A 17,103-nucleotide genomic window follows, 5' to 3' on the forward strand; every position below is an offset into this window, starting at 1 on the left:
CTCCATGGGTCTATTGCTGCCTCGGGCACCTTATGGCCGTTCTGCTGTGAGTCTAGATTATCGAATGGGACGAAAAACTGATAGTGAATTGTAACGTTCAGGGCCACCTAATGACGATGGATCACTCAAATTGCGTCCCGATTCAATACATCGTCCCCAGCCGACTTGTCTCCATGGGTCTATTGCTGCCTCGGGCACCTTATGGCCGTTCTGCTGTGAGTCTAGATTATCGAATGGGACGAAAAACTGATAGTGAATTGTAACGTTCAGGGCCACCTAATGACGATGGATCACTCAAATTGCGTCCTGATTCAATACATCGTCCTCCAGCAGACTTGACTTCATGGGTCTATTGCTGCCTCGGGCACCTTATGGCCGTTCTGCTGTGAGTCAAAGATTTTCGAATCGGACGAAAAACTGATAGTGAATTGTAACTTTCAGGGCCACCTAATGACGATGGACCACGCAAATTGCGTCCCGATTCAATACATCGTCCTCCAGCCGAGTAGACTCCAAGGGTCTATTGCTGCCTCGGGCACCTTATGGCCGTTCTGCTGTGAATCTAGATTATCGAATGGGACGAAAAACTGATAGTGAATTGTAACGTTCAGGGCCACCTAATGACGATGGATCACTCAAATTGCGTCCCGATTCAATACATCGTCCCCAGCCGACTTGTCTCCATGGGTCTATTGCTGCCTCGGGCACCTTATGGCCGTTCTGCTGTGAGTCTAGATTATCGAATGGAACGAAAAACTGATAGTGAATTGTAACGTTCAGGGCCACCTAATGACGATGGATCACTCAAATTGCGTCCTGATTCAATACATCGTCCTCCAGCAGACTTGACTTCATGGGTCTATTGCTGCCTCGGGCACCTTATGGCCGTTCTGCTGTGAGTCAAAGATTTTCGAATCGGACGAAAAACTGATAGTGAATTGTAACTTTCAGGGCCACCTAATGACGATGGATCACTCAAATTGCGTCCCGATTCAATACATCGTCCTCCAGCAGACTTGTCTCCATGGGTCGATTGCTGCCTCGGGCACCTTATGGCCGTTCTGCTGTGAGTCAAAGATTTTCGAATCGGACGAAAAACTGATAGTGATTTGTAACATTCAGGGCCACCTAATGACGATGGACCACACAAATTGCGTCCCGATTCAGTACATCGTCCACTAGCCGACTTGACTCCATGGGACTATTGCTGCCTCGGGCACCTTATGGCCGTTCTGCTGTGAGTCTAGATTATAGAATGGGATGAAAAACTGATAGTGAATTGTAACGTTCAGGGCCACCTAATGACGATGGATTACTCAAATTGCGTCCCGATTCAATACATCGTCGTCCAGCAGACTTGTCTCCATGGGTCTATTGCTGCCTCGGGCACCTTATGGCAGGCCTGCTGTGACTCAAAGATTTTCGAATCGGACGAAAAACTGATAGTGAATTGTAACATTCAGGGCCACCTAATGACGATGGACCACGCAAATTGCGTCCCGATTCAATACATTGTCCTCCAGCCGAGTTGACTCCATGGGTCTATTGCTGCCTCGGGCACCTTATGGCCGTTCTGCTGTGAATCTAGATTATCGAATGGGACGAAAAACTGATAGTGAATTGTAACGTTAAGGGCCACCTAATGACGATGGATCACTCAAATTGCGTCCCGATTCAATACATCGTCCCCAGCCGACTTGTCTCCATGGGTCTATTGCTGCCTCGGGCACCTTATGGCCGTTCTGCTGTGAGTCTAGATTATCGAATGGGACGGAAAACTGATAGTGAATTGTAACGTTCAGGGCCACCTAATGACGATGGATCACTCAAATTGCGTCCTGATTCAATACATCGTCCTCCAGCAGACTTGACTTCATGGGTCTATTGCTGCCTCGGGCACCTTATGGCCTTTCTGCTGTGAGTCAAAGATTTTCGAATCGGACGAAAAACTGATAGAGAATTGTAACTTTCAGGGCCACCTAATGACGATGGATCACTCAAATTGCGTCCCGATTCAATACATCGACCTCCAGCAGACTTGTCTCCATGGGTCGATTGCTGCCTCGGGCACCTTATGGCCGTTCTGCTGTGTCAAAGATTTTCGAATCGGACGAAAAACTGATAGTGATTTGTAACATTCAGGGCCACCTAATGACGATGGACCACACAAATTGCGTCCCGATTCAGTACATCGTCCACTAGCCGACTTGACTCCATGGGACTATTGCTGCCTCTGGCAGCTGTGAGTCTAGATTATAGAATGGGATGAAAAACTGATAGTGAATTGTAACGTTCAGGGCCACCTAATGACGATGGATCACTCAAATTGCGTCCCGATTCAAAACATCGTCCTCCAGGAGACTTGTCTCCATGGGTCTATTGCTGCCTCGGGCACCTTATGGCAGGCTTGCTGTGACTCAAAGATTTTCGAATCGGACGAAAAACTGATAGTGAATTGTAACGTTCAGGGCCTCCTAATGACGATGGATCACTCAAATTGCGTCCCGATTCAATACATCGTCCTCCAGCAGACTTGTCTCCATGCGTCTATTGCTGCCTCGGGCACCTTATGGCCGTTCTGCTGTGAGTCAAAGATTTTCGAATCGGACGAAAAACTGATAGTGAATTGTAACGTTCAGGGCCACCTAATGACGATGGATCACTCAAATTGCGTCCCGATTCAATACATCGTCCACTAGCCGACTTGACTCCATGGGACTATTGCTGCCTCGGTCAGCTGTGAGTCTAGATTATAGAATGGGATGAAAAACTGATAGTGAATTGTAACGTTCAGGGCCTCCTAATGACGATGGATCACTCAAATTGCGTCCCGATTCAATACATCGTCCTCCAGCAGACTTGTCTCCATGGGTCGATTGCTGCCTCGGGCACCTAATGGCCGTTCTGCTGTGAATCTAGATTATCGAATGGGACGAAAAACTGATAGTGAATTGTAACGTTAAGGGCCACCTAATGACGATGGATCACTCAAATTGCGTCCCGATTCAATACATCGTCCCCAGCCGACTTGTCTCCATGGGTCTATTGCTGCCTCGGGCACCTTATGGCCGTTCTGCTGTGAGTCTAGATTATCGAATGGGACGAAAAACTGATAGTGAATTGTAACGTTCAGGACCACCTAATGACGATGGATCACTCAAATTGCGTCCTGATTCAATACATCGTCCTCCAGCAGACTTGACTTCATGGGTCTATTGCTGCCTCGGGCACCTTATGGCCGTTCTGCTGTGAGTCAAAGATTTTCGAATCGGACGAAAAACTGATAGTGAATTGTAACTTTCAGGGCCACCTAATGACGATGGATCACTCAAATTGCGTCCCGATTCAATACATCGTCCTCCAGCAGACTTGTCTCCATGGGTCGATTGCTGCCTCGGGCACCTTATGGCCGTTCTGCTGTGTCAAAGATTTTCGAATCGGACGAAAAACTGATAGTGATTTGGAACATTCAGGGCCACCTAATGACGATGGACCACACAAATTGCGTCCCGATTCAGTACATCGTCCACTAGCCGACTTGACTCCATGGGAATATTGCTGCCTCGGGCAGCTGTGAGTCTAGATTATAGAATGGGATGAAAAACTGATAGTGAATTGTAACGTTCAGGGCCACCTAATGACGATGGATCACTCAAATTGCTTCCCGATTCAATAGATCGTCCCCAGCCGACTTGTCTCCATGGGTCTATTGCTGCCTCGGGCACCTTATGGCCGTTCTGCTGTGAGTCTAGATTATCGAATGGGACGAAAAACTGATAGTGAATTGTAACGTTCAGGGCCACCTAATGACGATGGATCACTCAAATTGCGTCCTGATTCAATACATCGTCCTCCAGCAGACTTGTCTCCATGGGTCTATTGCTGCCTCGGTCACCTTATGGCAGGCCTGCTGTGACTCAAAGATTTTTCGAATCGGACGAAAAACTGATAGTGAATTGTAACGTTCAGGGCCTCCTAATGACGATGGAACACTCAAATTGCGTCCCGATTCAATACATCGTCCTCCAGCAGACTTGTCTCCATGCGTCTATTGCTGCCTCGTGCACCTTATGGCCGTTCTGCTGTGAGTCAAAGATTTTCGAATCGGACGAAAAACTGATAGTGAATTGTAACATTCAGGGCCACCTAATGACGATGGACCACGCAAATTGCGTCCCGATTCAATACATCGTCCTCCAGCCGAGTTGACTCCATGGGTCTATTGCTGCCTCGGGCACCTTATGGCCGTTCTGCTGTGAATCTAGATTATCGAATGGGACGAAAAACTGATAGTGAATTGTAACGTTCAGGTCCACCTAATGACGATGGATCACTCTAATTGCGTCCCGATTCAATACATCGTCCCCAGCCGACTTATCTCCATAGGTCTATTGCTGCCTCGGGCACCTTATGGCCGTTCTGCTGTGAGTCTAGATTATCGAATGGGACGAAAAACTGATAGTGAATTGTAACGTTCAGGGCCACCTAATGACGATGGAACACTCAAATTGCGTCCTGATTCAATACATCGTCCTCCAGCAGACTTGACTTCATGGGTCTATTGCTGCCTCGGGCACCTTATGGCCGTTCTGCTGTGAGTCTAGATTATCGAATGGGACGAAAAACTGATAGTGAATTGTAACGTTCAGGGCCACCTAATGACGATGGATCATTCAAATTGCGTCCTGATTCAATATATCGTCCTCCAACAGACTTGACTTCATGGGTCTATTGCTGCCTCGGGCACCTTATGGCCGTTCTGCTGTGAGTCAAAGATTTTCGAATCGGACGAAAAACTGATAGTGAATTGTAACTTTCAGGGCCACCTAATGACGATGGATCACTCAAATTGCGTCCGGATTCAATACATCGTCCTCCAGCAGACTTGTCTCCATGGGTCGATTGCTGCCTCGGGCACCTTATGGCCGTTCTGCTGTGTCAAATATTTTCGAATCGGACCAAAAACTGATAGTGATTTGTAACATTCTGGGCCACCTAATAACGATGGACCACACAAATTGCGTCCCGATTCAGTACATCGTCCACTAGCCGACTTGACTCCATGGGACTATTGCTGCCTCGGGCAGCTGTGAGTCTACATTATAGAATGGATGAAAAACTGATAGTGAATTGTAACGTTCAGGGCCACCTAATGACGATGGATCACTCAAATTGCGTCCCGATTCAATACATCGTCCTCCAGCCGAGTTGACTCCATGGGTCTATTGCTGCCTCGGGCACCTTATGGCAGGCCTGCTGTGACTCAAAGATTATCGAATGGGACGAAAAACTGATAGTGAATTGTAACGTTCAGGGCCACCTAATGACGATGGATCACTCAAATTGCGTCCTGATTCAATACATCGTCCTCCAGCAGACTTGACTTTATGGGTCTATTGCTGCCTCGGGCACCTTATGGCCTTTCTGCTGTGAGTCAAAGATTTTCGAATCGGACGAAAAACTGATAGAGAATTGTAACTTTCAGGGCCACCTAATGACGATGGATCACTCAAATTGCGTCCCGATTCAATACATCGTCCTCCAGCAGACTTGTCTCCATGGGTCGATTGCTGCCTCGGGCACCTTATGGCCGTTCTGCTGTGTCAAAGATTTTCGAATCGGACGAAAAACTGATAGTGATTTGTAACATTCAGGGCCACCTAATGACGATGGACCACACAAATTGCGTCCCGATTCAGTACATCGTCCACTAGCCGACTTGACTCCATGGGACTATTGCTGCCTCGGGCAGCTGTGAGTCTAGATTATAGAATGGGATGAAAAACTGATAGTGAATTGTAACGTTCAGGGCCACCTAATGACGATGGATCACTCAAATTGCGTCCCGATTCAAAACATCGTCCTCCAGGAGACTTGTCTCCATGGGTCTATTGCTGCCTCGGGCACCTTATGGCAGGCTTGCTGTGACTCAAAGATTTTCGAATCGGACGAAAAACTGATAGTGAATTGTAACGTTCAGGGCCTCCTAATGACGATGGATCACTCAAATTGCGTCCCGATTCAATACATCGTCCTCCAGCAGACTTGTCTCCATGCATCTATTGCTGCCTCGGGCACCTTATGGCCGTTCTGCTGTGAGTCAAAGATTTTCGAATCGGACGAAAAACTGATAGTGAATTGTAACGTTCAGGGCCACCTAATGACGATGGATCACTCAAATTGCGTCCCGATTCAATACATCGTCCACTAGCCGACTTGACTCCATGGGACTATTGCTGCCTCGGGCAGCTGTGAGTCTAGATTATAGAATGGGATGAAAAACTGATAGTGAATTGTAACGTTCAGGGCCTCCTAATGACGATGGATCACTCAAATTGCGTCCCGATTCAATACATCATCCTCCAGCAGACTTGACTCCATGGGTCGATTGCTGCCTCGGGCACCTAATGGCCGTTCTGCTGTGAATCTAGATTATCGAATGGGACGAAAAACTGATAGTGAATTGTAACGTTAAGGGCCACCTAATGACGATGGATCACTCAAATTGCGTCCCGATTCAATACATCGTCCCCAGCCGACTTGTCTCCATGGGTCTATTGCTGCCTCGGGCACCTTATGGCCGTTCTGCTGTGAGTCTAGATTATCGAATGGGACGAAAAACTGATAGTGAATTGTAACGTTCAGGGCCACCTAATGACGATGGATCACTCAAATTGCGTCCTGATTCAATACATCGTCCTCCAGCAGACTTGACTTCATGGGTCTATTGCTGCCTCGGGCACCTTATGGCCGTTCTGCTGTGAGTCAAAGATTTTCGAATCGGACGAAAAACTGATAGTGAATTGTAACTTTCAGGGCCACCTAATGACGATGGATCACTCAAATTGCGTCCCGATTCAATACATCGTCCTCCAGCAGACTTGTCTCCATGGGTCGATTGCTGCCTCGGGCACCTTATGGCCGTTCTGCTGTGTCAAAGATTTTCGAATCGGACGAAAAACTGATAGTGATTTGGAACATTCAGGGCCACCTAATGACGATGGACCACACAAATTGCGTCCCGATTCAGTACATCGTCCACTAGCCGACTTGACTCCATGGGAATATTGCTGCCTCGGGCAGCTGTGAGTCTAGATTATAGAATGGGATGAAAAACTGATAGTGAATTGTAACGTTCAGGGCCACCTAATGACGATGGATCACTCAAATTGCTTCCCGATTCAATAGATCGTCCCCAGCCGACTTGTCTCCATGGGTCTATTGCTGCCTCGGGCACCTTATGGCCGTTCTGCTGTGAGTCTAGATTGTCGAATGGGACGAAAAACTGATAGTGAATTGTAACGTTCAGGGCCACCTAATGACGATGGATCACTCAAATTGCGTCCTGATTCAATACATCGTCCTCCAGCAGACTTGTCTCCATGGGTCTATTGCTGCCTCGGTCACCTTATGGCAGGCCTGCTGTGACTCAAAGATTTTTCGAATCGGACGAAAAACTGATAGTGAATTGTAACGTTCAGGGCCTCCTAATGACGATGGAACACTCAAATTGCGTCCCGATTCAATACATCGTCCTCCAGCAGGCTTGTCTCCATGCGTCTATTGCTGCCTCGTGCACCTTATGGCCGTTCTGCTGTGAGTCAAAGATTTTCGAATTGGACGAAAAACTGATAGTGAATTGTAACATTCAGGGCCACCTAATGACGATGGACCACGCAAATTGCGTCCCGATTCAATACATCGTCCTCCAGCAGACTTGACTTCATGGGTCTATTGCTGCCTCGGGCACCTTATGGCCGTTCTGCTGTGAGTCAAAGATTTTCGAATCGGACGAAAAACTGATAGTGAATTGTAACTTTCAGGGCCACCTAATGACGATGGATCACTCAAATTGCGTCCGGATTCAATACATCGTCCTCCAGCAGACTTGTCTCCATGGGTCGATTGCTGCCTCGGGCACCTTATGGCCGTTCTGCTGTGTCAAATATTTTCGAATCGGACGAAAAACTGATAGTGATTTGTAACATTCTGGGCCACCTAATAACGATGGACCACACAAATTGCGTCCCGATTCAGTACATCGTCCACTAGCCGACTTGACTCCATGGGACTATTGCTGCCTCGGGCAGCTGTGAGTCTACATTATAGAATGGGATGAAAAACTGATAGTGAATTGTAACGTTCAGGGCCACCTAATGACGATGGATCACTCAAATTGCGTCCCGATTCAATACATCGTCCTCCAGCCAAGTTGACTCCATGGGTCTATTGCTGCCTCGGGCACCTTATGGGAGGCCTGCTGTGACTCAAAGATTTTCGAATCGGACGAATAACTGATAGTGAATTGTAACGTTCAGGGCCTCCTAATGACGATGGATCACTCAAATTGCGTCCTAATTCAATACATCGTCCTCCAGCAGACTTGACTTCATGGGTCTATTGCTGCCTCGGGCACCTTATGGCCGTTCTGCTGTGAGTCAAAGATTTTCGAATCGGACGAAAAACTGATAGTGAATTGTAACTTTCAGGGAAACGTAATGACGATGGATCACTCATATTGCGTCCCGATTCAATACATCGTCCACTAGCCGACTTGACTCCATGGGACTATTGCTGCCTCGGGCAGCTGTGAGTCTAGATTATAGAATGGGATGAAAAACTGAAAGTGAATTGTAACGTTCAGGGCCTCCTAATGACGATGGATCACTCAAATTGCATCCCGATTCAATACATCGTCCTCCAGCAGACTTGACTTCATGGGTCTATTGCTGCCTCGGGCACCTTATGGCCGTTCTGCTGTGAGTCAAAGATTTTCGAATCGGACGAAAAACTGATAGTGAATTGTAACTTTCAGGGCCACCTAATGACGATGGATCACTCAAATTGCGTCCCGATTCAATACATCGTCCTCCAGCAGACTTGTCTCCATGGGTCGATTGCTGCCTCGGGCACCTTATGGCCGTTCTGCTGTGTCAAAGATTTTCGAATCGGACGAAAAACTGATAGTGATTTGGAACATTCAGGGCCACCTAATGACGATGGACCACACAAATTGCGTCCCGATTCAGTACATCGTCCACTAGCCGACTTGACTCCATGGGAATATTGCTGCCTCGGGCAGCTGTGAGTCTAGATTATAGAATGGGATGAAAAACTGATAGTGAATTGTAACGTTCAGGGCCACCTAATGACGATGGATCACTCAAATTGCTTCCCGATTCAATAGATCGTCCCCAGCCGACTTGTCTCCATGGGTCTATTGCTGCCTCGGGCACCTTATGGCCGTTCTGCTGTGAGTCTAGATTATCGAATGGGACGAAAAACTGATAGTGAATTGTAACGTTCAGGGCCACCTATAGACGCTGGATCACTCAAATTGCGTCCTGATTCAATACATCGTCCTCCAGCAGACTTGTCTCCATGGGTCTATTGCTGCCTCGGTCACCTTATGGCAGGCCTGCTGTGACTCAAAGATTTTTCGAATCGGACGAAAAACTGATAGTGAATTGTAACGTTCAGGGCCTCCTAATGACGATGGAACACTCAAATTGCGTCCCGATTCAATACATCGTCCTCCAGCAGGCTTGTCTCATTGCGTCTATTGCTGCCTCGTGCACCTTATGGCCGTTCTGCTGTGAGTCAAAGATTTTCGAATCGGACGAAAAACTGATAGTGAATTGTAACATTCAGGGCCACCTAATGACGATGGACCACGCAAATTGCGTCCCGATTCAATACATCGTCCTCCAGCAGACTTGACTTCATGGGTCTATTGCTGCCTCGGGCACCTTATGGCCGTTCTGCTGTGAGTCTAGATTATCGAATGGGACGAAAAACTGATAGTGAATTGTAACGTTCAGGGCCACCTAATGACGATGGATCATTCAAATTGCGTCCTGATTCAATATATCGTCCTCCAACAGACTTGACTTCATGGGTCTATTGCTGCCTCGGGCACCTTATGGCCGTTCTGCTGTGAGTCAAAGATTTTCGAATCGGACGAAAAACTGATAGTGAATTGTAACTTTCAGGGAAACGTAATGACGATAGATCACTCATATTGCGTCCCGATTCAATACATCGTCCACTAGCCGACTTGACTCCATGGGACTATTGCTGCCTCGGGCAGCTGTGAGTCTAGATTATAGAATGGGATGAAAAACTGAAAGTGAATAGTAACGTTCAGGGCCTCCTAATGACGATGGATCACTCAAATTGCATCCCGAATCAATACATCGTCCTCCAGCAGACTTGTCTCCATGGGTCGATTGCTGCTTCGGGCACCTAATGGCCGTTCTGCTGTGAGTCAAAGATTTTCGAATCGGACGAAAAACTGATAGTGAATTGTAACATTCAGGGCCACCTAATGACGATGGACCACGCAAATTGCGTTCCGATTCAATACATTGTCCTCCAGCCGAGTTGACTCCATGGGTCTATTGCTGCCTCGGGCACCTTATGGCCGTTCTGCTGTGAATCTAGATTATCGAATGGGACGAAAAACTGATAGTGAATTGTAACGTTAAGGGCCACCTAATGACGATGGATCACTCAAATTGCGTCCCGATTCAATACATCGTCCCCAGCCGACTTGTCTCCATGGGTCTATTGCTGCCTCGGGCACCTTATGGCCGTTCTGCTGTGAGTCTAGATTATCGAATGGGACGAAAAACAGATAGTGAATTGTAACGTTCAGGGCCACCTAATGACGATGGATCACTCAAATTGCGTCCTGATTCAATACATCGTCCTCCAGCAGACTTGACTTCGTGGGTCTATTGCTGCCTCGGGCACCTTATGGCCGTTCTGCTGTGAGTCAAAGATTTTCGAATCGGACGAAAACCTGATAGTGAATTGTAACTTTCAGGGCCACCTAATGACGATGGATCACTCAAATTGCGCCCCGATTCAATACATCGTCCTCCAGCAGACTTGTCTCCATGGGTCTATTGCTGCCTCGGGCAAATTATGGCAGGCCTGCTGTGACTCAAAGATTTTCGAATCGGACGAATAACTGATAGTGAATTGTAACGTTCAGGGCCTCCTAATGACGATGGATCACTCAAATTGCGTCCTGATTCAATACATCGTCCTCCAGCAGACTTGACTTCATGGGTCTATTGCTGCCTCGGGCACCTTATGGCCGTTCTGCTGTGAGTCAAAGATTTTCGAATCGGACGAAAAACTGAAAGTGAGTTATAACTTTCAGGGCCACCTAATGACGATGGATCACTCAAATTGCGTCCCGATTCAATACATCGTCCTCCAGCAGACTTGTCTCCATGGGTCTATTGCTGCCTCGGGCACCTTATGGCAGGTCTGCTGTGACTCAAAGATTTTCGAATCGGACAAAAAACTGATAGTGAATTGTAACGTTCAGGGTCTCCTAATGACGATGGACCACGCAAATTGCGTCCCGATTCAATACATTGTCCTCCAGCCGAGTTGACTCCATGGGTCTATTGCTGCCTCGGGCACCTTATGGCCGTTCTGCTGTGAATCTAGATTATCGAATGGGACGAAAAACTGATAGTGAATTGTAACGTTAAGGGCCACCTAATGACGATGGATCACTCAAATTGCGTCCCGATTCAATACATCGTCCTCCAGCAGACTTGTCTCCATGGGTCGATTGCTGCCTCGGGCACCTGATGGCCGTTCTGCTGTGAATCTAGATTATCGAATGGGACGAAAAACTGATAGTGAATTGTAACGTTAAGGGCCACCTAATGACGATGGATCACTCAAATTGCGTCCCGATTCAATACATCGTCCCTAGCCGACTTGTCTCCATGGGTCTATTGCTGCCTCGGGCACCTTATGGCCGTTCTGCTGTGAGTCTAGATTATCGAATGGGACGAAAAACTGATAGTGAATTGTAACGTTCAGGGCCACCTAATGACGATGGATCACTCAAATTGCGTCCTGATTCAATACATCGTCCTCCAGCAGACTTGACTTCATGGGGCTATTGCTGCCTCGGGCACCTTATGGCCGTTCTGCTGTGAGTCAAAGATTTTCGAATCGGACGAAAAACTGATAGTGAATTGTAACTTTCAGGGTCACCTAATGACGATGGATCACTCAAATTGCGTCCCGATTCAATACATCGTCCTCCAGCAGACTTGTCTCCATGGGTCTATTGCAGCCTCGGGCACCTTATGGCAGGCCTGCTGTGACTCAAAGATTTTCGAATCGGACGAAAAACTGATAGTGAATTGTAACGTTCAGGGCCTCCTAATGACGATGGACCACGCAAATTGCGTCCCGAAACAATACATTGTCCTCCAGCCGAGTTGACTCCATGGGTCTATTGCTGCCTCGGGCACCTTATGGCCGTTCTGCTGTGAATCTAGATTATCGAATGGGACGAAAAACTGATAGTGAATTGTAACGTTAAGGGCCACCTAATGACGATGGATCACTCAAATTGCGTCCCGATTCAATACATCGTCCTCCAGCAGACTTGTCTCCATGGGTCGATTGCTGCCTCGGGCACCTTATGGCCGTTCTGCTGTGTCAAAGATTTTCGAATCGGACGAAAAACTGATAATGATTTGTAACATTCAGGGCCACCTAATGACGATGGACCACACAAATTGCGTCCCGATTCAGTACATCGTCCACTAGCCGACTTGACTCCATGGGACTATTGCTGCCTCGGGCAGCTGTGAGTCTAGATTATAGAATGGGATGAAAAACTGATAGTGAATGGTAACGTTCAGGGCCACCTAACGACGATGGATCATTCAAATTGCGTCCCGATTCAATACATCGTCCCCAGCCGACTTGTCTCCATGGGTCTATTGCTGCCTCGGGCACCTTATGGCCGTTCTGCTGTGAGTCTAGATTATCGAATGGGACGAAAAACTGATAGTGAATTGTAACGTTCAGGGCCACCTAATGACGATGGATCACTCAAATTGCGTCCTGATTCAATACATCGTCCTCCAGCAGACTTGACTTCATGGGTCTATTGCTGCCTCGGGCACCTTATGGCCGTTCTGCTGTGAGTCAAAGATTTTCGAATCGGACGAAAAACTGATAATGATTTGTAACATTCAGGGCCACCTAATGACGATGGACCACACAAATTGCGTCCCGATTCAGTACATCGTCCACTAGCCGACTTGACTCCATGGGACTATTGCTGCCTCGGGCAGCTGTGAGTCTAGATTATAGAATGGGATGAAAAACTGATAGTGAATGGTAACGTTCAGGGCCACCTAACGACGATGGATCATTCAAATTGCGTCCCGATTCAATACATCGTCCCCAGCCGACTTGTCTCCATGGGTCTATTGCTGCCTCGGGCACCTTATGGCCGTTCTGCTGTGAGTCTAGATTATCGAATGGGACGAAAAACTGATAGTGAATTGTAACGTTCAGGGCCACCTAATGACGATGGATCACTCAAATTGCGTCCCGATTCAATACATCGTCCTCCAGCAGACTTGTCTCCATGGGTCTATTGCTGCCTCGGGCACCTTATGGCAGGTCTGCTGTGACTCAAAGATTTTCGAATCGGACAAAAAACTGATAGTGAATTGTACGTTCAGGGTCTCCTAATGACGATGGACCACGCAAATTGCGTCCCGATTCAATACATTGTCCTCCAGCCGAGTTGACTCCATGGGTCTATTGCTGCCTCGGGCACCTTATGGCCGTTCTGCTGTGAATCTAGATTATCGAATGGGACGAAAAACTGATAGTGAATTGTAACGTTAAGGGCCACCTAATGACGATGGATCACTCAAATTGCGTCCCGATTCAATACATCGTCCTCCAGCAGACTTGTCTCCATGGGTCGATTGCTGCCTCGGGCACCTGATGGCCGTTCTGCTGTGAATCTAGATTATCGAATGGGACGAAAAACAGATAGTGAATTGTAACGTTAAGGGCCACCTAATGACGATGGATCACTCAAATTGCGTCCCGATTCAATACATCGTCCCTAGCCGACTTGTCTCCATGGGTCTATTGCTGCCTCGGGCACCTTATGGCCGTTCTGCTGTGAGTCTAGATTATCGAATGGGACGAAAAACTGATAGTGAATTGTAACGTTCAGGGCCACCTAATGACGATGGATCACTCAAATTGCGTCCTGATTCAATACATCGTCCTCCAGCAGACTTGTCTCCATGGGTCTATTGCAGCCTCGGGCACCTTATGGCAGGCCTGCTGTGACTCAAAGATTTTCGAATCGGACGAAAAACTGATAGTGAATTGTAACGTTCAGGGCCTCCTAATGACGATGGACCACGCAAATTGCGTCCCGAAACAATACATTGTCCTCCAGCCGAGTTGACTCCATGGGTCTATTGCTGCCTCGGGCACCTTATGGCCGTTCTGCTGTGAGTCTAGATTATCGAATGGGACGAAAAACTGATAGTGAATTGTAACGTTCAGGGCCACCTAATGACGATGGATCACTCAAATTGCGTCCTGATTCAATACATCGTCCTCCAGCAGACTTGACTTCATGGGTCTATTGCTGCCTCGGGCACCTTATGGCCGTTCTGCTGTGAGTCAAAGATTTTCGAATCGGACGAAAAACTGATAATGATTTGTAACATTCAGGGCCACCTAATGACGATGGACCACACAAATTGCGTCCCGATTCAGTACATCGTCCACTAGCCGACTTGACTCCATGGGACTATTGCTGCCTCGGGCAGCTGTGAGTCTAGTTTATAGAATGGGATGAAAAACTGATAGTGAATGGTAACGTTCAGGGCCACCTAACGACGATGGATCATTCAAATTGCGTCCCGATTCAATACATCGTCCCCAGCCGACTTGTCTCCATGGGTCTATTGCTGCCTCGGGCACCTTATGGCCGTTCTGCTGTGAGTCTAGATTATCGAATGGGACGAAAAACTGATAGTGAATTGTAACGTTCAGGGCCACCTAATGACGATGGATCACTCAAATTGCGTCCTGATTCAATACATCGTCCTCCAGCAGACTTGACTTCATGGGGCTATTGCTGCCTCGGGCACCTTATGGCCGTTCTGCTGTGAGTCAAAGATTTTCGAATCGGACGAAAAACTGATAGTGAATTGTAACTTTCAGGGTCACCTAATGACGATGGATCACTCAAATTGCGTCCCGATTCAATACATCGTCCTCCAGCAGACTTGTCTCCATGGGTCTATTGCAGCCTCGGGCACCTTATGGCAGGCCTGCTGTGACTCAAAGATTTTCGAATCGGACGAAAAACTGATAGTGAATTGTAACGTTCAGGGCCTCCTAATGACGATGGACCACGCAAATTGCGTCCCGAAACAATACATTGTCCTCCAGCCGAATTGACTCCATGGGTCTATTGCTGCCTCGGGCACCTTATGGCCGTTCTGCTGTGAATCTAGATTATCGAATGGGACGAAAAACTGATAGTGAATTGTAACGTTAAGGGCCACCTAATGACGATGGATCACTCAAATTGCGTCCCGATTCAATACATCGTCCTCCAGCAGACTTGTCTCCATGGGTCGATTGCTGCCTCGGGCACCTTATGGCAGTTCTGCTGTGTCAAAGATTTTCGAATCGGACGAAAAACTGATAATGATTTGTAACATTCAGGGCCACCTAATGACGATGGACCACACAAATTGCGTCCCGATTCAGTACATCGTCCACTAGCCGACTTGACTCCATGGGACTATTGCTGCCTCGGGCAGCTGTGAGTCTAGATTATAGAATGGGATGAAAAACTGATAGTGAATGGTAACGTTCAGGGCCACCTAACGACGATGGATCATTCAAATTGCGTCCCGATTCAATACATCGTCCCCAGCCGACTTGTCTCCATGGGTCTATTGCTGCCTCGGGCACCTTATGGCCGTTCTGCTGTGAGTCTAGATTATCGAATGGGACGAAAAACTGATAGTGAATTGTAACGTTCAGGGCCACCTAATGACGATGGATCACTCAAATTGCGTCCTGATTCAATACATCGTCCTCCAGCAGACTTGACTTCATGGGTCTATTGCTGCCTCGGGCACCTTATGGCCGTTCTGCTGTGAGTCAAAGATTTTCGAATCGGACGAAAAACTGATAATGATTTGTAACATTCAGGGCCACCTAATGACGATGGACCACACAAATTGCGTCCCGATTCAGTACATCGTCCACTAGCCGACTTGACTCCATGGGACTATTGCTGCCTCGGGCAGCTGTGAGTCTAGATTATAGAATGGGATGAAAAACTGATAGTGAATGGTAACGTTCAGGGCCACCTAACGACGATGGATCATTCAAATTGCGTCCCGATTCAATACATCGTCCCCAGCCGACTTGTCTCCATGGGTCTATTGCTGCCTCGGGCACCTTATGGCCGTTCTGCTGTGAGTCTAGATTATCGAATGGGACGAAAAACTGATAGTGAATTGTAACGTTCAGGGCCACCTAATGACGATGGATCACTCAAATTGCGTCCCGATTCAATACATCGTCCTCCAGCAGACTTGTCTCCATGGGTCTATTGCTGCCTCGGGCACCTTATGGCAGGTCTGCTGTGACTCAAAGATTTTCGAATCGGACAAAAAACTGATAGTGAATTGTACGTTCAGGGTCTCCTAATGACGATGGACCACGCAAATTGCGTCCCGATTCAATACATTGTCCTCCAGCCGAGTTGACTCCATGGGTCTATTGCTGCCTCGGGCACCTTATGGCCGTTCTGCTGTGAATCTAGATTATCGAATGGGACGAAAAACTGATAGTGAATTGTAACGTTAAGGGCCACCTAATGACGATGGATCACTCAAATTGCGTCCCGATTCAATACATCGTCCTCCAGCAGACTTGTCTCCATGGGTCGATTGCTGCCTCGGGCACCTGATGGCCGTTCTGCTGTGAATCTAGATTATCGAATGGGACGAAAAACTGATAGTGAATTGTAACGTTAAGGGCCACCTAATGACGATGGATCACTCAAATTGCGTCCCGATTCAATACATCGTCCCTAGCCGACTTGTCTCCATGGGTCTATTGCTGCCTCGGGCACCTTATGGCCGTTCTGCTGTGAGTCTAGATTATCGAATGGGACGAAAAACTGATAGTGAATTGTAACGTTCAGGGCCACCTAATGACGATGGATCACTCAAATTGCGTCCTGATTCAATACATCGTCCTCCA

This window comes from Schistocerca cancellata, chromosome 1 (assembly GCF_023864275.1).
Source record: "Schistocerca cancellata isolate TAMUIC-IGC-003103 chromosome 1, iqSchCanc2.1, whole genome shotgun sequence".
NCBI lineage: Eukaryota > Metazoa > Arthropoda > Insecta > Orthoptera > Acrididae > Schistocerca > Schistocerca cancellata.